This window comes from Podarcis vaucheri (assembly GCF_965113315.1).
Source record: "Podarcis vaucheri genome assembly, chromosome: 7".
Classification (NCBI taxonomy): Eukaryota; Metazoa; Chordata; class Lepidosauria; order Squamata; family Lacertidae; genus Podarcis; species Podarcis vaucheri.
The window spans coordinates 78,122,193-78,147,406 of NC_138765.1; the positions used below are offsets into that span (position 1 = coordinate 78,122,193).

Consider the following 25,214-nt stretch of genomic DNA (forward strand, 5'->3'; position numbering starts at 1 on the left):
TTCAGATTGAACTGGTTGCTTGCTTTGCAAGTTTCCATTTCCCAAATGACTGCCTTGGCAAGCGCAATACCTACCAGGCTCAACGCCGGTCTCGCGCTGCTGCTTCCCGTGCTCTCAAGGACCCGGGAGGAGGAAGGCGTGAAGGGAATCCCGAAGGCGCGAAAACCTCGCGCATGCGCAGGCCTTCCGCCTGCGACAGCCCAGTAGGCCGGCCGAAGCGAGCGGCGATGGGATGTGGGAGGGAGCTCGCTCGCCGCCCTGCGTGTGCCTATGTGGGGCACGTTACAGCCCCGTGACGTCAGCGCCACGCAGGCAGGCAGACGGCGAGAGCCCTGCGCTGGGCGGCCTCTCCTCGCCACCGCCGCCCCGCCTCTCGCCGCCCGACTCGCCCGCCTCCCTCCCACGGCACACCAGGCAACGTCTCGCGGCACACTAGTGTGCCGCGGAACACCAGTTGGGAAACACTGATCTACGGGTTATCCCAGGCTGCAATCCTATTATACCTGCTTCCGCGGGAGTAAGCCTCAGTGGAAATCAGTGGTACTGACTCGCGCATTGTCTCGGCTTTTATTTCAGAGCATGCATTCTCCACTTCGACCTCTAGATGTCAGCATTGTCCCAGATCAAGCTCTCAGGACGCAAACATGTGCCAGAGCTATTGTCATTATATTATGCTGAACCTTACAACAAACCTGTAAGGAAGGCCAGGGCTACTGTTGTGCTAAGGTTCCTGCCTGATTGCTTCTTACAGGCATTTGATTCTCCAGTGTGAAAACAGAATTATGGAAAAGATGGGCCATTCGCCTGAGTCAGCAGGGCTTTTTTGTGTTCTTAATTTCTCTCCAGATTGTAGTTTGGAGTGGCGGGAGCAGATGGAGAGTAGTCTATTTAAGGCAATTTAGTGAGTTCCTGGGATAATTGAGATCCCAACCAGGACAGATACTTACAGTGGAATCCTAATAATTTCCCTGGACTTGCAGGGTTAACTCTTCCCTCCCCAGCTGCGACTCCCTCCCCTGAAAAACTGCCACCTCTGGGTCACAATTAGGATCGAAAGTAGCCTTTTAGCAGATGAATTCTTTTCATCGGGAGGAGCAAGGCGTGGAGGAGTTAAGATGTTATCGGCAAGATGCATCCGGACTGCATGCTGGTTGTTCCCCACCCCTCATTTAGAGATAAGCGACAGATTACCCGAACTAAAATCTAATCAGTATTGATTTGTTTTAGTTTCTTCAAACAAAAAGGGGAGTGAGATGTGTGGATAGTTTTTATGCTGCAGTCCCATGGTGGGGAACCTTTTCCTCCCTAGGGCCGCATTCTATTCTGTGTGAGGTTCTGGGGGCCACAAGGCAATGATGATGGGGGAGGGGGCAGACTTTTTGGCCAGAGGCAAAAATACCAAGGAATGCTAATTTTACCTTTGCATGATGGTCTGTCTCCACACACATTTACACACCACTCTCTGTCCTCCCCTCAGGCCAGAAAGAGGCACAATGGGAGAGCTTCATTAACTATGAACCCCCAAATTCTGGGGGGATACCTAGGACCCCAATTTGAGTATCAGTTACTCAGTTGGGGGGGACATACAAAACACAGGGTTTTTGTTACCAAATCCTACAAAACTTTGGCACAGGATTCAGATTTTGGGGTTTGTAGTTACTGAAGCGTCTTAAAAAGCAGAGACATCACCTTGCCAACAAAGGTCCGTATAGTTAAAGCTATGGTTTTCCCAGTGGAAGTGAGAGCTGGACCATAAAGAAGACTGATCGCCGAAGAATTGATGCTTTTGAATTATGGTGCTGGAGGAGACTCTTGAGAGTCCCATGGACTGCAAGAAGATCAAACCTATCCATTCTGTAGGAAATCAGCCCTGAGTGCTCACTGGAAGGACAAATCCTGAACCTGAGACTCCAATACTTTGGCCACCTCATGAGAAGAGAAGACTCCCTGGAAGAGACCCTGATGCTGGGAAAGATGGAAGGCACAAGGAGAAGGGGACAACAGAGGACGAGATGGTTGGACAGTGTTCTCAAGGCTACTAACTTGAGTTTGACCAAACTGCGGGAGGCAGTGGAAGACAGAAGTGCCTGGCGTGCTCTGGTCCATGGGGTCACGAAGAGTCGGACACGACTAAAAGACTAAACAACAACAGTTACTGAAGCTCGATCAGAGTCCAGTTACACATTAAGTAACAGGTAAAAGCAGTCCAGGAAGGTGCAAGAAAGGGCAAAAAGATGCAAAAAAGATACAAAAAAAGGGCCTCGGGAAGTGAGTGCTATGGTCAGAAAGGTATGGAAAGCTGCATTTTGAGTCTGACGTTCCCCACTGCTGATCTAGTTGCTTGGTGGCACTGAATTTAGTCGTAACTGGGTGGAATCAGGAGTTTCTACCTTTGTTTAAGAGATAACAAAGTTTTCATATAGCTTCCTGACTGGTGCGTCCTCTGACACCCTTCCACAATGAGAAATGTTTGCCTTGCCTGCTATCCTGTCCCTGACATTTAATCTGATCAGTCCCATTGGCTCCAAGAGACATTTCTTTCCAGGCAGAACAGTTAGGTAAGTCAGATATCAAGCAGTAGAAGAATTATTTTCCTCAATCTTTTTTTTTTTTTTTTAAGTGAGAGTTATCTTTGGGAGTACGGTTGCCAACTTTTCAATCAGCCTCTGTTGCTCTGCCTTTAACAGCAGCTTGATCTGCAGATATATGCTTAATTTTATACCTTGAGACAGCTTACCTGCTGGGTTTTTACAGGACAGGTTACTATAAATTACAAATGGGGAGGAATTTCTTCAGCCCACTTTTTGCAGGAAATATTTTTTTTCCAGGGGGCCGGAATCAGTGTCTACATTGTCTGTAGATCAGGATGCAACTCCCATGCAGTTTAATCACCTCTCTGGTATTTGCAAGTCAGTTTTGGTGCATTACAAAAATATGCATCTCACGTAAAAAATGTGCACAATGCATTTTTTACCGATGAATGAACTGAAAATGCATATTTTCTATTTTCAAAGGGTTTGTACAAGAAGAATGCAATTTAAATACAGAGGTTTTTTTCCTTTCAAAACAGCACAAAAGACAAAAGAGTAGCACCAGGGAAGATCAAGAATGAGGGCAGACTTGAATACAGTGGTACCTCGGGTTAAGTACTTAATTCGTTCCGGAGGTCTGTTCTTAAGCTGAAACTGTTCTTAACCTGAAGCACCACTTTAGTTAATGGGGCCTCCTGCTGCCGCTGCGCTGCTGGAGCACAATTTCTCTTCTCATCCTGAAGCAAAGTTCTTAACCCGAGGTACCACTGTAATCCTTAGACCTGTGGTTTTCAACCCCGTGGGGTGCCTTGACTGGTGGTCAGGGGTGCCATGGGCAACACTGGCTTCTCACCCTCTTTTGTTCCCTCCCTCCTCTGATGCCCTCTCACATTTCTGCCTCCCCAAGGCTTGCACAGCTGTTTGTTGCTGCAGCCCTGGCTATAAGCTCCGCAGGTGAACGATACCTCTGGGAGGCACGTCTCTTTGAGGCAAGGTGGGGGCTTTGCTCAGAAACCAGGGATGGCAGCAGCAGCTGCCCAAAGGACTCCCAAAGAGAGGGGAGAGGATAGGAGGCTCAGGGAACCCTCCACAAGGGTGTCCAAAAAAGGGTGGGAGGCTGCCAGCTCAGCAGGTGACATAACTGGGGTCCTGAGCCCCACAGGGGTGCCACAGAAAGAATGTAGTTGGTCAAGGGAGCCGTGGACTCAAAAAGGTGGAAAACCTCTGCCTTAGACCATAAGGCCGCCATATGAATTGGGTCTGGTGGGATGGAAGTCAGGGACCCCAACAGTAGGTGGCGCCAGAGCCCATGAGAGGCAGAGCTGATTCTATCATTGTGCTCATCCTCCCTGCGAATGAGGGAGGCAGCAGGCATTGCCGCTCCCTGGGCTGGTTGTAAGATGGCAGGGCTCGCTGTGGGCTTACTGCCTTGGTGGGGCACTGCCCCATTTGTCCTTTTGGACCAGTCACACTACTGCCTTAATTTATGCCTTGCCTCAGAAATCTCAGGCTGATCACTGTGATCATCTGAGGGAGCACTACTAGTGTTCCACTAGTTGAGAAGCACACCTCATGTCGATGAGGAGACGTGTCTTCAATATAGGGGGCCCATCTCTGTGGAACTCCCTCCCACTAGAACTCAGGCAGGAACTAACTTTGCTGAGTTTCAGCTGCCAGGTTACTTATTTCAGGAGGCTTCTTTGCACCACAAATGCTGTTCTGGTATTTTATTCTTTGATGTTTTAATTTAGGCTATAAAATGTTGTTTGGTGCAATTGTTTTAAGCAGCTTCAAGACCCAGATGCGTTGAAAAGGAATATATAATTTTGAATGATAATGTTTTTGAATGATACAGCAAATTTTGTTAACTGCTTTGAGAAAGTCTTTAGACAATCAAGTGGAAGAGAAATCATCTAGATAGATAGAAGTGAACTTCCATGCACAGGACCAGTATACCAGCGAAAACCAGACATGGGGTGAGGGAAAACAATGGGTTAAAACAAGTACATTCATGTATTTAGCTCATGAGTTCAGCATCAGCACCCAACTGTCCTCTGTTGGAAACACAGCACTGGGATTGTAGAGTGGACAGGCGGAAACAGAGTTTACAGGTTTAGAATGAGCCCCTTAAAAAAAAAAAAAACCAGTCTCACCCTCAGGCTGGCGCCAGCATTACTTTCAGTCCAGTGGATTTACTCTCGGTGGAATGTAGAAGGACTCTCTTGTCGTGGAGATATGTGAAGCATTCTTGCTTTTTAATCTTGGCTAGTCAAGATCTCTCAGCCTTCGAGCCCAAGTGTTGGGAGGTGCAGGAGTGAAATGACTTCGAGAAAGAGCACACAAGGGTGACATACAAGTGTCACCTGTGTGTCTAGAGACTGGCAGATCTGTCTGTTTTGGTTCCTCTTGGCGTCTCATTTCCTCAGTCTTCAGTTCTCCACATTTCTATATCAGTTTATGGTGTGTGTGTGTGTGTGTGTGTGTGTGTGTGTGTGTGTGTTTAAGTCCTTGTGAAAACTCTTCAAAGCAAATTTCTCCCAAGATGCAAATTTGCCCAGTATGCACATTTCCCCCAATATCTGCAACCAGAAGTTGTTTTAAACCATTGTTAATATTGTGTTTTAATGTTATAACCTGCCCTGGAATCTTAATGAAACAATAACACATCTTTGTACGTTTCTCAGACATATGCCTTTTTTTGCACCCTGAGTTTTTGTAGACACGAAAATGTATGGATTTTGAAGGAGGGCTGTTTCTCAGGTTGTTTTGGAAACAGCAAATTAGGTGGGTTCACCTTTTAACTGTGGACCGGATCACATTTCTCACCCAGCCGTCCCTAGGTCTTTCAACTTAAGCATCGAAGATAGCAAAAGCAAGAAGAGAAGCATCTACTTTGTTTTTATTGTATTTTATTAAATAAAATTTCACTTTGGGAGCATACATAAGCAACTTCTAAAGCCCAACTTTTAGTGCAGGGGTAGGGGGCCTTTTTCAATGGGCCACATTCTTTCATGGGTAAGCTTCAAGGGGCCACATTTCAGGAGTGGGTGTGGTCCTAGTCAAGCTGTGCATAGGGCAATACACGAGACTTAGATTTGTACAGGAGCCATATGGCCCATCTGTGCAACAGAGGTTTATAACATCCAGGCAAAGGAGATTAGGTGCAGATCAGGTGTGGCCTGTGGAGGGGTGTGGAGGTGGAACCATGATTTAGGACAGGGGCCGGCAAAGTTTTTGTGGCTTGGGCTGGTTCATAGTCCCACAGACGCTGCAGTGGGCTGGAGTGCGTGTGCACGAACACTATTTCCGGCGCTCCTTCCAGCACGGAGGAGGTGTGGGCAGCTTCCTATTGGCTGCAGGAGCTTCCTGCAGCCAATGGGAAGCCAGCCAGTGTCACGGAGGGCGGTCCCTGCTCTGCTCCGCGCATGAGAGCCAGCCAAGCAGGTGGCAGGGGTCCATGGGCCAGTTAAACGATCCCCATGGACCGCTTGTGGCCCATGGGCCTTAGGCTGCCGATCCCTGATTTAGGATGAGTCCTGAACACCAGATAGAGAGAGCTGGAGGGCCATACATAATCCACAGGCTTGAGGTTCCCAACACTTTTCAACCGCAGGTGGGTTTCTGCATCTGTTGAAACTATTGCTACCGCCCTCTCCAAAGTATAACTCTTTTGACTTATAAAAAGAAAGTGGAACAGGAATGCAGCAGCAGAGATCAGTCTTATTAAGCCAAGACTCTGGTCACAGCCACACGTTAAATGCACATGGCCTCCCGCAAAGAATCGTGGGAACGGTAGTTTGTGATGGGTGCTGGGAATTGTAGCTCAGTGAGGGGTAAATGACCATTCCCAGGATTCTTTGGGGGAAACCCATGTGCTTTCAATGTATGGTGTGGATGTGACCTCTGCTATCTTTTGGCTCCACCTGTGTTAGGCATAGCTTGTTCCTATTTTGTAGGTATATAAGAAAACCTGCAAAATGTGGTATTTGGCACAGAGTACAGCTCCCTGCAGGGACACGGGTGGCGCTGTGGGTTAAACCACAGAGCCTAGGCCTTCCGATCAGAAGGTCGGTGGTTCGAAGCCCCGTGACGGGGTGAGCTCCCGTTGCTCAGTCCCTGCTCCTGCCAACCTAGCAGTTCAAAAGCACGAAGTGCAAGTAGATAAATAGGTAACCACTGTGGCGGGAAGGTAAACAGTGTTTCTGTGCGCTGTTCTGGTTCTCCAGAAGCGGCTTAGTCATGCTGGCCGCATGACCTGGAAGCTATACGCCAGCTCCCTCGGCCAATAAAGCGAGATGAGCGCCGCAACCCCAGAGTTGTCCGTGACTTGACCTAATGGTCAGGGGTCCCTTTACCTTACAGCTCCCTGCAATTCCTTTTTTAAAACATCAACAACAACAAAGCAAGTTTCTAGACCTCATTATACTTGTTGAAAGTCTGTGGGGGGTGTCTGCTGAACTCTCAGGGATTTGGGTATTTCCCTCCCCCCTCTCCTTGCCCATTAGACACAGCCAATCCTTTGCTCCCTGAAAACATTCTTGTACTGAAGACACACTTGTCAACATATTCTTGTGCACCAACTCTGCTGCAACCACACATTGCAATTTTGGCTAGACACTTAAGATTCCTGGAAAAACCCTAGTCAAGCACTCACCGGAGCTGCCTTTTGCAGATGACTAAGCCCTGAAGGCAATTTTTGATGCATGGGCTCAGCTTTGCAGGATTATTGCACTGGACAAATTCCTGGAAGAGAGAGCTATCAATGGCCGGCTTCTAACCAGGATGGCTGTGCTCTGTCTCTGCAGTTAAGAGGCAGCAAGGCTTCTGAATACCACTTGCTGGAAACCACTGGAGATGAGAGAGAGCACTCTTGTTCTTGAATCCTCCTCGTGTGTTTCCCACAGGCCCCTGGTTGGCCAATGTGAGAACAGGATACTGGGCTAGGTGGGCCATTGGCCTGATCCAACACACTCTTCCTATGTTCTTATGGTTAGGGTTCCTTTATAAGTCCTTGAATGCTGTGATTTCCCAGGAGGGCAATCCATTTCATAGAACAGTCGAGTTGGAAGGGACCTCAGGGATCATCTAGTCCAACCCCCTGCAATGCAGGAATCTTTTGCCAAATGTGAGGCTTGAACCCACGACCCTGAGATTAAAAGTCTCATGCTGTACCAGGTGAAATCTCCCACAAATTCTTGGCCTCAACAGAGAACATGTCACTCTTTGTCAGAAGCAATGTAGCCTCCAGGGTGAAGTTGTCCCACCCTCTTTTAGTTGGATGGCCTTCACTGGCTCCTGTGGGAGTGAGTTCCACAGATTAACTTTGCACTGCGTGAAGAAGTCCTTTCTTTTATCTGTCCTGAATATTTCAACATTCACTGGATGTCTGTGAGTTCTGGTGCTATGAGAGAGGGAGAGGAATTTTTCTGTATTCACTTTCTCCATGCCACGCATAATTTTTATAAACTTCTATCCTGTCACCTTTTCTCCAAACCAAAAAGTCCATAATGCTGCAGCTTGGTATCAATGGAGAACACACCATTAACTGGCCTTTGTGGAGGGGGGAGAGAGATATTGGATGGCCCCATTTTGAGTTCTTACTGGTTATACCATTTCTCGTTGCAGCTCCCCATGATTCGCTTCCGAAGTTTAGTCGATAGTCGAGAGAGACTCTCTCTTATCTTCTTTAAATATGCTCAAGATATTGCTGGTATTGACCCACTGCTATGAGGCTTTTAATTAGTTCAGTCAATCAGTTTCGCCACTTGATTAGGCTATTGCTGCTTTCTATCGAGTTACACCCCAAAGAGTAAATATATAACACACACACCCCAAAACTGCAAAACCTTAACATGTCAAAATTGTAGTGTTGTATCCAATTAAGTTCTAATCACCTACTGAAATTAATGGCCCTAAGTTAGTTATCTCCATTAATTTTAATGGGTTTGCTCTGAGTAGAACTAGTTTCCTCTCACCCAGAAGCATGGCTTTGGTTGCCAACTCCACCCCACCACCCTGCTCCTGTGCATTTAGCATCAGCTTGATTGATATGCTGAAGCTTGGTAACTTTTTTGTTCCCCTGACACAAACAGAAGTGGCGGGCAAGGGTTCCCCTAGCTTAATTTCTTTGTGTTTAGGTTGCTGTTGAAAGGCACAGGAGCTGGGACAAAAGAAAAGGTGGCAACCTTATTGAGGAGGGATCATAACTCAGTGGCAGGGCACCTGCCTGGCATGCAGAAGATCCCAGGTTTTATACAGGACACTTCTAGGGAGGGATGAGCAAAGGCCCACTGCTGGAAATTCTGGAGAGCTGCTGCCAGTCAGTGTTGGCAGTACTGAGCTAGATAGATCAATAGTCTGACTTGGTATAAGGCAGCTCCCGAAGTCCCTATGTTGAATGTTAACCCCACCTACATGCCCACAGCCTCTCCTGTCCTTAGATCCTGTAGAAGGCTGCCAGCTTTTTTTCCAAGCAGGGCTACTTCCGAATGAGCAGCTGAAGCATGGCAACAAAGTCTAATGCCAGATAAATCAGCCAGTCTCAACACAGCTCAGTCGGCAGAGCATGGGACTCTAAATCTCAGGGCTGTGTGTCCCCCTCTGATAGGGTTGTCAGACCTCCAGAAGTCTCTAGCCTTGTCTGGTCCCCTCCAGGTGGCAGTCAGAGGGCTTGAATCACCAGGTGGGCGAGAGTGCCTTTAATTATAAAATTAAAACTACAAAATTGCACTAACAAAATCATTCAGAAGAGTGCACATGCAGCTTGGCAGGAGTTGGCCTCGAATTATAGCACAGAAACTCGGAGTGGGGTCTGCCCTCCTCTGTTTCCCTCTCCCAATTAACCCCCACCTCCCATGACTGCCAGGAGGGAAGCCCCTAGGTCTCAGGTTTGGGTCCTAAAACCTCAGTGTCTGGGGCTGCTTCTGACAAGCCTACCCTACCCTCCTCTCCCTGAACCTGGTGCTTTCTGTAGCTCCTGAAGTCCTCCTGGTTTCCTAGAAGCCGTCCAGAGTAGGTGTGGGATGAACAGAGGCCCATCCCGTTTCCAGGAATAGGAGTCCTTTCGCTTTGGCTCTGCAGGAGGAAACGCTCAGCAGGCATGAAAGTGTGTAGCACTTCTGCAGCAGTATTCTTGCTGATTGCTTCCTCCATCATTGCACACAACAACCAGCTAAGACACTGCCAGAGAAGCACTCACAGAAAGCTGGCCGGTGAGGCAGACACAGGGAAGGACACCGGCCTCTCCACCTCACCTTCTTTCTTGAGGTTAAAAGCCCTGGGAAGAAAAGAAGAAGGGGGGGGGAAGGTTTGCTCAAAAAGGACTAGAAGCTTGATCCCACAACCAGCACCTAGATTTTGGCAGGGCCTCGGCTAAGGGCATCCTTTTGACTTAGCTATGTTACAGGCTTAATACGGCTTGATACAGGCTGTATACACACCATACATTTAAAGCACACACCCACAAAGAATCCTGGGAACTGTAGTTTGTTCTGTTTATGATAAACTACAGTTCCCAGGATTCTTTTTTTATTATTTGGGGGGAGGGAGGGAAATATGCTTTAAAGGGATGGGGCATACATAGCCATAATAATAAGACTGTTTCTGCCAGAGGCAATGTGCATCGGACTTCCAGTTGCTGGGGATATCAAGCAGGGAGAGTTCCTGCTGCACTCAGGTCCTGCTTGTGGGCTTCATACTGGGGCATCTGGTTGGCCACTGAGAACAGGATGCTAGGCTAGGTGGTCCTTTTGACCCAATCCAGCAGGGCTCTTCTGCTGTCCTTAGGATATTCTGTTTCTCTCTAGCCAGGCCGGCTCTACCATTAGGGATGGGGAACCTGTGGCCCTCAAGATCTTGTGGGACTCCAACTCCCATCAGCCCCAACCCGCATGACTCTTTCCAAGAGGGAATCCCCTAATCTCCCCACCACTTCCTCTCTTAAGGTAGCCAAATGCCTCCTACTTTGGTTTGATTACCCCCCCCCCCCGATTGTTTTATGTTATTATGTATTGTATATATTCCTATGTATATAGGAATATATACAATACATAATAACATATATATTGTATGATTTGACTGAAGGGCGGGCTCTAAGTCACCTAAGTAAATAAATCAAAAGTTAAGCTCAGGTACGCTCTCTCGATAAGCTGTTGTGATATTGTTTTTTCCCCTCCTGTTTTGCTTTCAGTTTCATGGTCTGTTTTATAATACCGATTATTGTCATTTTTATTATTTGGCTGGCTATTCTGTGTTCTGCATCTGCACTGATGAAGGGCAAGTTATAAATATTTTACAGAAACTAATCAATAGAATCCTATTAAAAGGGAAGTCGGTTGTCAATTCTTTAGTTTGGATGGTATTCCACATTAGTCATTCTCAGAGCTGACCCATGAGCCCCACCTGAGCTATGTACATCCCAGAATCCTTTGCACCAACAAAAAGGATTCTGGATCAAGCTTAGGTGTGGACCAGTCTGTCAATTTCCATTCATCTCAGTTTCTCATTTTTCCAACCTTGCATTCAGTTCGTCACACTTCAGTTAACAAAATGTAAGACTAAAGTATATCTCCCACTGCATGCAAATAGCTTGGAAAAGTCAGATCTATAGCAACAATGATTAAGTCAAGTTAACCTATTTGAAAAGAACACACATAAATCAACCTAGTAGGTTTTTGGAAAAATGGGTGGGATTTTTGGAATAAGTTTAATTTTATTGTTCAACTTTATGCTGCTTTCAACCTGTTGTAATAGTGCAAGTATATGGAAATTTTGGTTTACTTCATTGAGTCTAAACAAAATAAAATACAGTAGTAAATAAATAGAAATGGCTAAAAATCCATCCCCATTTTAAAGCACGCTTCTCCAAATATACAAATTTCTGCAAGCAATTTCCTCTATTATCATGTATTTTTGTGTATTATTTTCACTACTCTGCATGTTTCCACATACCAATATATGCATTTTTGTATGGTTTGTTCAGAAAACTACATCCCAAAATTTGGGAAGGCATGAATTTCGAAGGACAGCTGCATTTCAGTTTGAAAATGTTTTCAAGATTTGCGAATTAGGTAGGGCTCATGTTAAAATGCTTACTGTATCTAGATTTCTCCCTCTGCCCCAGCCAATATTTTGACCTTCAAAGCGAAGCAAAGAAAGATGTAAGACTTTCCCAACCTGGTGCTATTCAGCTGGGAGTTGTAGTCCAAAACATCTGGAGGGCGCCAGGTTAGCGCAGTCTGCCCTAATGTCAAAGAGCACAGGAAGCTGCCTTCTTCCGAGTCAGACAATTGGTCCACCTAGTAAGCATTTCCTACTCTGACTGGCAGCAGCCCTCCAGGATTTTCAGGCAGGGGTCATTTCCACTCCTACCTGGGCCTGCTGCCAACCTTAAAGGTAAAGGTAAAGGGACCCCTGACCATTAGGTCCAGTTGTGGCCGACTCTGGGGTTGCGGCGCTCATCTCGCTTTATTGGCCGAGGGAGCCGGTGTACAGCTTCCAGGTCATGTGGCCAGCATGACTAAGCCGCTTCTGGCGAACCAGAGCAGCGCACGGAAACACAGTTTAGCTTCCCGCCGGAGTGGTACCTATTTATCTACTTGCACTTTGATGTGCTTTCGAACTGCTAGGTTGGCAGGAGCAGGGACCGAGCAACGGGAGCTCACCATGTCGCAGGGATTTGAACCGCTGACCTTCTGATCGGCAGGTCCTAGGCTCTGTGGTTTAACCCACAGCGCCACCCGTGTCCCTATACCTTATCCGCGTGCCAACCTTACCTGGGGCGTTTTGCACGAAATGCGGATGCTCTCCCGCTGTAAAGGACAGCCATTGTGATATTAAGGCCTAGAAACTTGCATTTTGCATGGGAAAGCACAGATCTACAAGACAGTGGGAGACGTCCGCACTTAGGTGTGATTGCAGAGCAGCCCTTCGTCAACCTGGTGCCCTCCAGCTCCCATCGGCTGTGCTGGCAGAGACTCATGGGAGCTGTAGTCCAAAATGTCTGGAGGTCACGAGGCTGGCAAAGGCTGCTCTAGGAAGTGCCCTCTATTGCAGGGGGTTGGACTAGATGACCATGTGGGGTCCCTCCTAACTGCAGTTCCATGATGCCACCAAGCCACATTCACGCTCCTGCCCTCACTCATTAGACTGTCATAGGGTTGCATTTCCCAGCTCCACCCTGTTTCTCCCCAAACAGAGCGCTCTGGAAGAAAGCACAGTGGGGTTACAGAGGGTGCACCCATGAATCATCGGAGACTCACAGGATTCGTCTTGACGCAGGCGAGCAGCCACGCCAGCAGGAAAAGGGGGAACTCGGCTGGTGCAGAAGGCTGGCAGGAGAATGCCAATCTGGGGCTTTGAAAAGAAACACACAAGGGCACTCTGGGGCAGGGTTTGGGGGCCAGGCTGCTGAGCACAGGAAAGGGGGGAAATGCCCCTGCTAACATCTGATCCCACCTCGCCCTAGTGCAAAACCATCATGCCATCCCATAATGGAAACCCAGTTCTCTATGTAGAAATAGGAGGACTAGAATATTTTTACAGAGCATCTGCCTTGCATGCAGAAGTTCCCAGGTTCAAGCCCAGCATCTCCCAGTAAGGCTGAGAATATAGGCCCTGCCTGAAACCTCAGGGAAGCTGTTGCCAGTCTGTGCAGACAGTACTGAGATATCTGGACCAATGGTCTTGACTAGGCACAAGGCAGCTTCCTTTGTTCTTATTTAAATCAGCCTTTAATTTCAAATCATGAGGACTAGAATCTTACGTTACGTTTACAGGAAATAGCATAGCTCAGTGGCCACGCATCTGCTTTGCATGCAGGAAGTCCCAAGTTCAATTCCTGGTATCTCCCAGTAGGGCTGGGAGAGGTTCCTTCCTGAAACCCTGGAGAACTGCTTCCAGTCAGTGTAGACAATACTGAGCTTGATGGACCAATGCGTCTGGCTCAGTATAAGACAGATTCCAAAGCTCCTGCATCTTAAGTGAAGGCAGAGCAGCAGAAAGTCTTGGGTTCAATCCTTGGCATCTCCATGTAGGGCTGGAAGAGGCTCCTGGAGAGCTGCTGCCAGTCAGTGTAGGTAAAGCCAAGCTAGAAGGCAGCTTCCAGTGTTGGAATAGACTTGGAATAGGACACAGGTTTTCCCCCCACCATAGAATTAAAGCTGCCCAGATGTGGCATTAGGAGACGTAAGGTCGAAAGAAACAGAAAAGTAGTCAATTTACCTGTTCCACGAAGGTCTTCAGGACTAGCATCCTGTTCGGTCGTTAACAAGACGACTGCCGAGGATATCAGCCAGGCAGCAGAAGGAGCCAGTCTCCTCCCCGCCGAAGGGTGGAGCCCCCCCGCCCCACAGTCAGCACTTTAACCTAGTGTTGAAATACACAGAGACACACTCACACATTGTTCCAAAAAGCCACGCTTCCTGGTGTGAGGACAGGGAACTCCGAAGTTTCATTGACCCACTGACCTCACCTGCCCATTGCCATCCCTGCACCTGGATGGACGAGGGAGAGCCGAAGGAGGAAACGTGAGACGTCTTGGCCAGGCTTTGGCGTTCTGAAAAGCAAAACCAGAGGAAAAAAAGGAAACGGAGAGAAAGAGAAAGAGTTTCTGAATGAGTCATCCATAAGGCCGAATGCAGAAAGTTTTGAAGCAAAAGAGAGTGACGCTTCACCCCTTTGCCCTCCATGGTTGCCCTTCCAGCCCATTCTTATGATCTCTCTCTCTCTCTCTCTCTCTCTCTCTCTCTCTCTCTCTGTCTCCCCCTTGGACCTGCCTATCTTGGGACATTCCAAGAACTGAGACACCCAGTCTAGGGCTCAGAGCAAGAGCCCAATAAGTGCAACCAAGTGTTGAATCTCACTTCCTGGGGAATCTCAATTTTAAAAAACAAAAACAAACCCAAGTTGCTAGTCCTTATGAGACTCTTCCAAGTGCTATTTTTATATCATTTTAGTTTCTGGTTTGTTTTTAAATGTTTACACCCCACCTTTCCCCCAAGGAGCTCAAGGTGGCGTATGAGTTCTACCCCACTCCATTTTATCCTCACAACAGCTCTGTGAGGTAGGTTAGGCTGAGAGGCAGTGGCTGGCCCAACATCACCCACTGAGCTTCGTGGATGAATGGTAACCAGAACCTGATGGTCTCCCTGTTCTTAGACCTATATTGTAACCATTACACTACTCCCTAAAATTATTATTTTAAGATTATCCTTATTGGTTGGCATCCGTCTGTCGCAGGAGACAATGGAGGAGTGAACCTTTGGGGGTGAAATCAAACTGTTGGAAGGTTACAGCACCTGTGGTGTTAAGTTTTGAAAAAGAAAGGTGTGTGTCTAATGTCCAACTCTGTGTAGGGCCACTGAAGTCAATGTACATTACTAACTTGAGTTCGTTAGTTGGTCGTATCCAAAGCTGGTCCAATTCAGAGTAGACCCACTGAAGTTATTGAACATGCCTACCTTAGGGGATTGTATCCAACTAAGTTTTTCTCGAAGACCCACTGAAATGAACAGGCCCAATTTATTCATGATCATTGGGTTGTCTCCAGTGCTAGACCTACTCAGAGTAGACAATGTGAGGTTAATGACCATGACCAACTTAGGTCCATTAATTTCAATGGGACTACTCTGAATGGGGCTCAGATTGCAAATAATAAATCACTCTAGGCGAGGCTGCCCGCTGCATCTCTGCACGAGTCCCCATTCTGGCTTTGGTGCAAATTGGGTGAAAATTGAGTCTACCCTGAGCAGAACCTATTCAGACACAACCCTTTAATTCTATAAATCACCTTAGAATGACAGAATCACAGAATGGTAGATTTGGAAGGGACCCCAAGGGTCATTTAGTCCAACCCCCTGCAATGCAGGAATCTCAACTAAAGCATCCAAGATAGATGGCCATCCAACCTCTGCTCACTTTTTGTGAGCCTTTTGTTGAAACAAGGCAAAAATACTAACCCAGAACTAACCAGTGGGCAAATATACACTCCCTCAACAAAAGACAAGGGGGAAGAAAGGCATTTGAAAGAGATCAAAACTTCTTGGCTGTAATAGCCACCCATCTGTCACTCAGGCCCTGCCCCTGTTTTTTTAAGAGCTGTAATCCTTGCACTGGCTTAACCATGTGGGTTGACTTGTATTCACAGCGAAGGGCAGGGTGTGGGGAAGGAGGACAGAGGCTAAGAGATGGGATCGAGCAAAGGGCAACTCACACACCCTTAAAACACACACAGCTTCAGTTCTGAGTCACAGGCCCCGGGAACATACAGCAGGCTGAACGACCCAGTTTGACAAGGGCCTATAAAAGCCACAGTAATTATGCAACTCTCTCAAAAAGGTAAAGGCTACCTAACTAGCTTAGTCATTCTTAAACCTTGTGCTAGGGCAAGTTTGCATGAGTACCTTGTGAGACATGAACTAACATTTCAGGCTTCTGTGTGAGGCCACCCAACTAAAGGGGCTTCCCGTTGCCTCTCTGTGCGAGTGCCTGCTCTGGCTCTCCTTCTAGTCACCCAGAGAAAGCAGGTGATTTTGCCACATCTCATCAGCAGCAGTATTCAGATGACCTGACCACTTCCAAGGTTATTTCAGAACGCTGCAGCAAAGTGTTGTCGCCAGGACCATGTCAGAAGAGGCATTCTCATCTCCCTGTCGCCAATTCTATTCCACACAGAAGGGAATACCTCTTCTAAAACGATGCTTGTCATCTGCAGTGTTTGTATGTACCTGTATTAAATTTCACATATGCATTTTTGAAAAAATGTGTCTGCCACCTAATTAATCAGGGGATGTTTTTTCAGCCAGTCAAAGCTCTGGGAATTGTAGGTCTGGAACTGGGTCCTCCTAACAATTCTTAGCACCCTTAACAAACCACAACTCCCAGGATTCTTTGGGGGTTTTAAAAGTGGTATATTACTGCTTTAAAGGCATAGTGCAGATGGCTTGCAATCCCATAGACACTTACCTAGGAGGCAGTCTCACTGAACTCAATGGGACTTTGTGTAGGAATACACTGTCTATATACACACACACACATCTATAGACCGTATATATATCAAGACATTGCTTCACTTTATGTAGTTCCTTTGAATTCAGGACAAACGTTGATCTCAATCTGTGGCTTAAAAAAATAGTCAGGTTTTATTTATCAAATCTCCCTTCTATATATAGAGACACAGGAGCAATTCAGTGCAGCTCACAATTTTAATGCAAAATGACCTAAACAATAGGGACGCGGGTGGCGCTGTGGGTTAAACCACAGAGCCTAGGACTTGCCAATCAGAAGGTCAGTGGTTCGAATCCCCGCAACAGGGTGAGCTCCCGTTGCTCAGTCCCTGCTCCTGCCAACCTAGCAGTTCGAAAGCACGTCAAAGTGCAAGTAGATAAATAGGTACCGCTCCGGTGGGAAGGTAAACGGCGTTTCCGTGCACTGCTCTGGTTCGCCAGAAGCAGCTTAGTCATGCTGGCCACATGACCAGGAAGCTGTACGCCGGCTCCCTCGGCCAATAAAGCGAGATGAGTACCGCAACCCCAGAGTCGGTCACGACTGGACCTAATGGTCAGGGGTCCCTTTACCTTTACCTGACCTAAACAATGTGTGAATTGCAATGAAGCCACCCTTCCCCATTCACATTTTGTTGATTTTTGCAGTGTGGTTCTCCAACAACAACAAATGCATATATTGGGGGAATCATTCGGGAGGAATGCATCTTTTAGGCAAAATCACACACACAAAATATGTATGTAAAAGGAACGGTGGCAAATTTTCACGAGGACTTAAGGGGGAGGAATAGCTGATGCGAAAATGCATCCTTTAACTTACATTTGGAATAATGAGAAACTGATACTGACAGGCTCGCCCATCCCAATCTATAGAAAACCCATCCATAAATGTAAGTCCATCAGTAAAGGGCACATAATTACCCAGTCGCCAAAGATTATTTCAAAACTTCTGCCACCACTGTGATAAGATGATTTCCTGAAACACCCCCTCCCTCCTTTAATGATACTGTCTGAAAACCAGTGTTTTGGCTTTTTTATGCATTTCAATAAATCCTCAGGGCCAGCTAAATTGGGGGGTGGGGACTGCAGCTCAGAGGCAGCACATGTAGGGTTGTAGCCAATACCAGTCCTGCTCAGAGTAGTCCCACTGAAGTTGATGGACATAACTAACTTAAGTCTCTTAATTTCAACTCGTTAACTTTGAGGAAAACTTAGGCCACATCCACACCGTACATTTAGCAAGCTATTATACCACATTAACAGTCATGGAGAACTCTGGGAACCGCCAGGTGTAAAGAGTGCTGACTTCACGAGAGCTACAGTTCCCAGCACCCTGAACAAACTACAGGTCCCAGGATTCTCCATTTAAAACAGTAACATTGAACGTTATTTGTAAACGAAATAAAATTAGAGCAAATGGCAGGAATATATTCTGCCATTCCTAAACAGAAACAAAATACAGCTTATAACAATTAAAAAAAAAACATATTTTAAAAGCTGAAATCACCTGTTGTAGAAAGATGCATTCTTCCTTCCCCGCATAAGCCTGAAGGAACAGAAAAGTTTTCAGAGCTGGGACAGAAGGCAGAGCATTCCACAGGGCTGGGAAGATGACATCAAAGGCTCAGTTCGATGTCGCCGCCAAATGAACCTCACCAACAACCCCCGCTGCAGATGATCTGAACGATCGAGCTGGGATATAAGGGTTCAGGTGACCCTCGCAGTACCCTGGACCTAAGCTGCTTTGTCAATCAATGCAGAGACCTTGAAACTGGCTTGGCAGCTGATGGGCAGCCAGTGCAGATGTTTTAACAAGGGTGTCACGTGTTAAATAGTGCTACACTGTTGGGAGGAGGGCTTCAAGGCACTGCTCCCCCCCCCCACGACAGCAGCTCCTGTAGTTTAGTCAACTCCTCTGCATCCTGGCTTATTTGCAGCCTGGCTGACCTCTCGCACCAGGTATAATATACATAGGATAATTTATAATATCCTATGTACATGTGCAGCGAGCTTCCTAGCCTTTTCTCTAACCGCTCCCACCCCCACCCCCCATTCCAGAAGCCAAGCAATATTTGATGAATGCATTGTACTTATTCCACTATATTCCTGTACTGAGTTAGTGTACACACAAAAAAAAACACACACACAAAACAAATGTGCACTGCAGATCATGAATTTTGCAAAATATATACATCCTACCTGCACAAACCTGGAAAGTTAGCATACTTGGAAGTGATAGGGAAACTCTGGAGAGTTTTCAAAACGTTGGTGCACCAGGATGGGGCTTCTGAGGCTGGGATCTGCAACTGGGTGTCTTGAAGTGTGAAGTGGCTGAACAAGTCCAGGCAAGCCCAGGCAGATCACAAGGAAGCCAGCAGCCGTCATAGCGGTGAATCTTTTGCTCAGCTTATCTTTCTACCAGCAGTGTGGGAGCATGCAAGCTTTGAGTTCACACAGCATTCTTCATCAGAGGGGAAAGGAGGCAGAGGATACAAGACTTGATCGCCAGCTTAGAGTGTCAGACGAGGACCTGGGAGACCGGGGCTCAAATCTTCCTATTAGCCATGAAGCTCACTTTGGCCAGTCACTGTCTCTCAGCCTAGCCTACCACACAGGGTTGTTGCGGGGATTAGATGAAGACGTGGAGGACCAAGTGCGTGGAGGACCTGGAGCTCATTGGAGAAAAAAGGTGGGGATATAAATGCAATGAATAAAAATATAAAACAACCGCTCAAAGACCAACCTGGTCATAAACTCACGCAGAAACTTTTTAAAATAAAAAAATTCCTTCCAGTAGCACCTTAAAGACCAACTAAGTTAGTTCTTGGTATGAGCTTTCGTGTGCATGCACACTTCTTCAGATACACTGAAACAGAAGTTGCCAGATCCTTCTATATAGTGAGAAGGTGGGGAGGGGTATTACTCAGAAGGGTGGTGGGAATGGGAGATTGGCAGGTAGCTGAGATGAGCCTGTTGACGACTCTTAACGACTGCAATAGGTCTTACAGGAAAAGGCAAGGGGTGAGAAGGTGAAAAATGGCTTAGTCATGTATAATGAGATAAGAATCCAATGTCTTTGTTCAGACCAGGTCTCTCCAGTGCATGCACACGAAAGCTCATACCAAGAACTAACTTAGTTGGTCTTTAAGGTGCTACTGGAAGGATTTTATTTATTTTGACTATGGCAGACCAACACGGCTACCTATCTGTAACTAGAAACTTTTTAGAGAAGTTGCTGAATTACAACTTCTTAATAAACTGAAAACTATGGAGAGACCTGGGCTGAATAGAGATATCGGAGTCTTGTCTCATTACATATGCTAAAACTATTTTTGGTCATCTGCATACTATCCCTTGTTTTTTCCTGTAGGACTAATTGCAGTTGTCAACAGTTGTCAACAGGTTTACCATACCCATTGAGTCAATCACCCATCTCCTACTACCTTCCTGAGAAAAACCCTACCCCACTCTCCCACTATGTTTAAGGGTCTGATGACTTCTGTTTCAGTATATCTGAAGAAGTGTGCATGCACATGAAAGCTTACACCCAGAACAAACGTGGGTGGTGCTGTGGTCTAAACCACAGAGCCTAGGGCTTGCCGATCGGAAGGTCAGCGGTTCAAATCCCCGCGACGGGGTGAGCTCCCGTTGCTCGGTCCCTGCTCCTGCCAACCTAGCAGTTCAAAAGCACATCCAAGTGTAAGTAGATAAATAGGTACCGCTCCGGCAGGAAGGCAAACGGCGTTTCCGTGCGCTGCTCTGGTTCACCAGAAGCGGCTTTGTCATGCTGGCCACATAATCCAGAAGCTGTACGCCAGCTCCCTCGGCCAATAAAGCGAGATGAGCGCCACAACCCCAGATTCGTCCGTGACTGGACCTAATGGTCAGGGGTCCCTTTACCTTGGACAATTTATTAATTTATTAATTTATTTTGACTACGTCAGACCAACACGGCTACCTACCTGAATTTAGAAACTTTTCAGGACAGCGACCTTCGCTCACTCTCAGTGACCTTCTGAAATACACACACCTTTTGAAGATTGAAGATAAGCGAAAAATACTACATTGCAGGGTTGTTGTAAGGATTGCTGATAAAATGGTCCAAGGGCAGATCTAGCCCTGGGCAAATTAGTAGCACACAGCTACTGGTGGCTCTGGAGGCAGGGAGGGGTAATTACATGGCAATGCCCATCAGAAAACTCTTCAATCGGTTCATCAGGGGTTGGCCAAGTATTTCGGTGCATGTGGAAATGAGCTTTCAATGCACATTGAAGTCTGTATTGGCAGCACACGTAGAAGACTGACTGTGTGCATGGATGCCTGTTGATGGATTGGGGTGAATGTATGGAAGATGCTTTGAAAGCACAATATAGTTTAACCATAACATGTTGCATCCAGTGCTGGCCCTACTCAAAAGTAGACACGTTGCCATTAATAGATATGGCTTTAATGAGTAAGCTCATTGATTTCAGTGAGCTTACTCTGAGTTTATAACTGAAATGGATGCAAGCCATAAATAATGATGCTGACAATGACTTTCAAAAACTAGTAGCGGTTTTAAGGGTAGCAAAAATCCTAACGCATATAGACAGTTAACTTGGAATAGGATGTGCATTTCAAGCACTGTCGATTCCCAAAGGGTAAGCACTTTCTTTGGAAGCATTTGATCATTCTTTAAAAAATACGTTCATGCAGCGCAGCTTCTTGAGAATACAGTAAAATAGTTGTTAGCCACCTAACTGTGCAAGTTTGGAGTTACACAGGCCCTCGAGCAGCGCTGCACTCATCTGTGGGATCCTTTGAGAATGAAGGCATGAGATTCAGAAAAAGGGGTTATTACACTTATCCTGGGCAAATGCACACTTTTGACTGTGGCTGAAGCGCATGAATAGAGAAGTGTGCTGAGATTGCACCTAAACAATATACTTTTTTTGGCTGGGTGGCGTCCTAAACAGAGAACATGATAGAAGTTAATACAATTCTGAATAGAGAGAATTTTTTCAATAATACTACTAGGGGCTCATCCAGTTAAGCTGATTGGTCGACAATTCACAGCAGATGGTCTTTTTGCATACAGTCTGTGGAATTCTATGCTGCAGGATGCTTTTGTGGGCAACAGCTCCATGGCTTTTAGATAGAACCTCCATCTCCCATGGCAGTGTACCTCTGAAGAAATCCGTTCTCTTCATGGCCTACTTCTTAGAGGCTGCTCCACAGTTGGAAAAACTTTGGCCTGATCCAGCCATGCTCCTCGTCCATTCTGTCTGCCCCGCCACACATGGCTTTGACGATGCATAGAAGAGGCCTTCCTCGCAGCCACGGAAGGTGAGCATTTTCGCAGTCACCCATGGCATAGACACTTGAGTGATTTGGAAAAGCCAAATCGGCATGCGAGGACAGAATACTGCAGCGATGACATCACAAACCATGAGCCTAGACGGCCACGTTCAACTCATGTAAGCTAGCTAGTCCATCTGCTTCTGTTACTGATACCCCCCCCAACTTTACTACAAACACTACCATCTCCCTCCTGCCTCTTCTCCTCTCTCTAAAACTTGCTCCAAACGGCAATACAAAAATCATTCTTTCAAGCTGGTGCCCATCACTCTTGCTAAACCTAAAGAAGAAGGGGGGGGGAAACCCACTGCAATGCACATGAATAAAAGATTCAAGATATGCCTGCCTGCCTTCTTTCTGCTACCTATTTCCTTCAGTTTCGGTCTCTGGGTGATGCTCAGATTCAGAAGCATTGTTAATGAAAGCCCATTATTCCAGATTTTTATATATATACACACACAACGTCCCTGACCAAGGTCTGCTTGAGTAATTGGGATCCCCCACCGTCCCTATCCGAGAATGGTATCCAACTAAGTCCTACTTAGAGCAAGCCCACTAAAATTAATGGACCCAAGTTACTAGTGTGGTGTAATTTCAATGGGTCTACTCTGAGTAGGGCCAGCGGTGGAGACAACTCAATACTTTTTAGAACTGCGGCAAAATTGCAGTTGGTGCATGCACGTTAAGTGCGCTGATAACCCATCAATATTAAGTAGGTTTCTGCACGGAAAAGTGTTGAACCCAGAAATAAGGGGCCATTTGAGTTCAGTGGGTTTTGCTTCCTAGTAGTATGGCCTGAAAGCACAGCTTTGAGCAGACCTCTCCCACGGAGCCAAACTCTCGAAACCGGAGCACCTGCCAATTCTCTCAACTCACTCATAATTTTTTTCCTCTGCATGGAAAGCCATGAGGCTAGAAAGAAAGAAAGAAAGAAAGAAAGAAAGAAAGAAAGAAAGAAAGAAATGAAATGAAAGCCTGTTCAAGTTTCTAGCCCTCTTGGTCATAGGGACCTCCAGCTGTAGACTTGTGTCCTAAAAAGGCCTCTACTGCGGGCAACCATAAATTTGTACCCTCCTGACTATGTGCACGGCAACAGAGAATTCAAGACTAAAACATGGAGTGCTGCAATAAAGAGACTGGTCCTGTCTGAGGTATTTTTTGAGAGCTGTAAGAACGAGCCTCCCATCTGGCTGTGAGAGGACCGAAAATTATTTTCCTGGAAGTCTTGAAAACAAAACGAAAAGCAGTGTCACCCAATGAGCTTTTAACCAGCCATAAATCTCAAAAGCTAATGGAGTCCTGAGTGTCATCGTAACTTATCCTGACACTAATTTTTCCCTGCAGTAATCAAACTCCAGAAGATGAGCCGACATCGCTTGCCAGAGGGGAGTGTGTGTGTGTGTAAAACCCACAAATTTTAAATGCAGAATCCAGGTAGCACTTTGAAACAACAAGATAGCCTCTTCTAAACTGTAACTCAAAAATAATTTAGAAAATGGAAATTCCATTTACACCTAGTGGGTCATCTCCCACATTAATTCTACTCAAGAGCAAGCTCAGTGAAATGACTGGACGCATGATGAACTTACGGACATTAAGTTTCAATTGGGCTACTCTGAGTAGGACTTCGTCGGATACTTCCAGTGACTATTTTCCAGAAGTAGCGAAGATGACAATATTGACTCTATTCTAGATCATAAATTTTACCCAGGAGTAAGTCCCACACACTTTGATGCAAGTTACTCCCAAGTAAGCATGCAATAGGGCTTTGCAGCCTTCAGCTAATTCCAGTCCATCCCAAGCTCACTAAATACACACACACACACATACTGAATCTGTAAATATATATTCATTAGCCTGCCTAATGAAATTTAAATTCAAAACTCAAATGGAGCAGGACAGAGATGGGGAAGAGAAGTAAAATATAATTAGTTCAATCCACAAGCCACTTAAGCTACAGCACTTGCAGAAATCCAGGCGCTGAGCTGTAAGGACCGACTTTAAAATCCGAAAGGATTTCGGCTTTTCAAAGTGGGTCTGAAAGAGTTCCATGCAGAGGCACAAGATGAGACTCCCCCAGCTTTCAGAGACTGAGGATGGAACCCGAAGTCAAACCAGACACAAGGATTTGCATTTCCTCCTATTTTAGAGAAAGAGAGGGTGATACAGATCACCTTTGCTACCTCATTTTTATTTCTTAACACCTGGAGAAAGGTAGAATTTAAAAGAGAGAAAGGGAGAGAAAGGTCACTTACCTTGCTGTCCAAGCGTCCAAAGGAGAGGCGAGCTTTGGATGGATAGATGGATGGATGGAGAGAAGTCAGTTAGCCAGGTTAGCTGGCTTGAAAGTTGACTGCAGTGTCTTCTTCTTCTCCCTCTCGCACACAATGACATTGTTCGGGATCTCTGGCAGAGCAAACTGCTCAGCTCAGCAGACTTCCCCCCACAGTGCCGCAACACAGAGCTGCAGGAGTTCTGCATATCAGCATGTTCAGGAGACTCTTAAAGGGGAAGGCACCCTCTCCGAGAAGCCCCAAAGGCAGGCATGGGAATAAAGGCGGTGGGGGAGGTGAGGGGGAAAAATTAATTAATTAAAAGGAGTGCGATTGGCGGTCGCAGGCTCAAGGGCGCATGAGAGCATCAGCAAGGTCATCTGGACAACCCCCCCCTTTCCCTGTTCTTCTTCTCTCTCATTCTAGCAGAGGAGAGATATTTGTTAAGTGTGCGGGGATGCTCCCTGGGACCACAGTTTGAACGGCTGTCTCGGTTGCACGCGCATCACCTGCGCATGGCATGGCCTCGCGCCGGGACGGAGGAGGACGTGCAAAGGAAAGAACACTGCAGTGCTCCAGTGCAATCACACACACACACACACACACACCATGAGCATACCCCAAGCAGGCCACGCAGAGGAGACATTCCCAGCTGATTGCACACCTTTCTAGTGGCCTCAAACTGCGCATGAAAGCTGCTTTATTCAACTCTGTCCTGTAAAGAACTACTGTGGTGGCTTAAGGAAGGCTTCTGTTAGTCCCATGCAGCCGCACAACGGCCCTGCAAAGCTGGCCAGCGTTAGCCCTATTTTTTACACCATACATTTAAAGCACATCTCTTCCTCCTCTCAAAGAACCCTGGGAGCTGTCATTTGTTAAGGGTGCTGGGAACTGTAGATCTGTGAGGGGTAAATGTCTATTCCTGGGATTCTTTGGGAAGTCAGGAGAAATGTGCTTTAAATGAATGGTGTGTCCACAGCCTGAGAAGTATCACCACGGGTAAAAAAAGGAAGCATCTACAACAGAGTCCCATTGAGAGGTGGGATCTTGAATTCCAGAATACCTAGCTATCT

General features: G+C 46.5%; 1 long non-coding RNA gene across 4 annotated transcripts; it reads right to left on the bottom strand.

The window, feature by feature from the left end:
* Window positions 1-8,610: 8,610 nt before the first annotated feature.
* Window positions 8,611-24,548, bottom strand: LOC309536518. 4 transcript variants are annotated; one of them, XR_014221559.1, is made up of 4 exons: window positions 24,124-24,548; window positions 14,002-14,085; window positions 13,752-13,895; window positions 8,611-9,807 (listed from the first exon to the last, which is right to left on the bottom strand). It is a non-coding gene; the product is annotated as an uncharacterized lncRNA (long non-coding RNA). The 4 variants fall into 4 exon arrangements; XR_014221560.1 differs by lacking the exon at window positions 24,124-24,548 and adding an exon at window positions 18,731-19,274; XR_014221561.1 differs by lacking the exon at window positions 24,124-24,548 and adding an exon at window positions 18,039-18,541.
* Window positions 24,549-25,214: the final 666 nt, after the last annotated feature.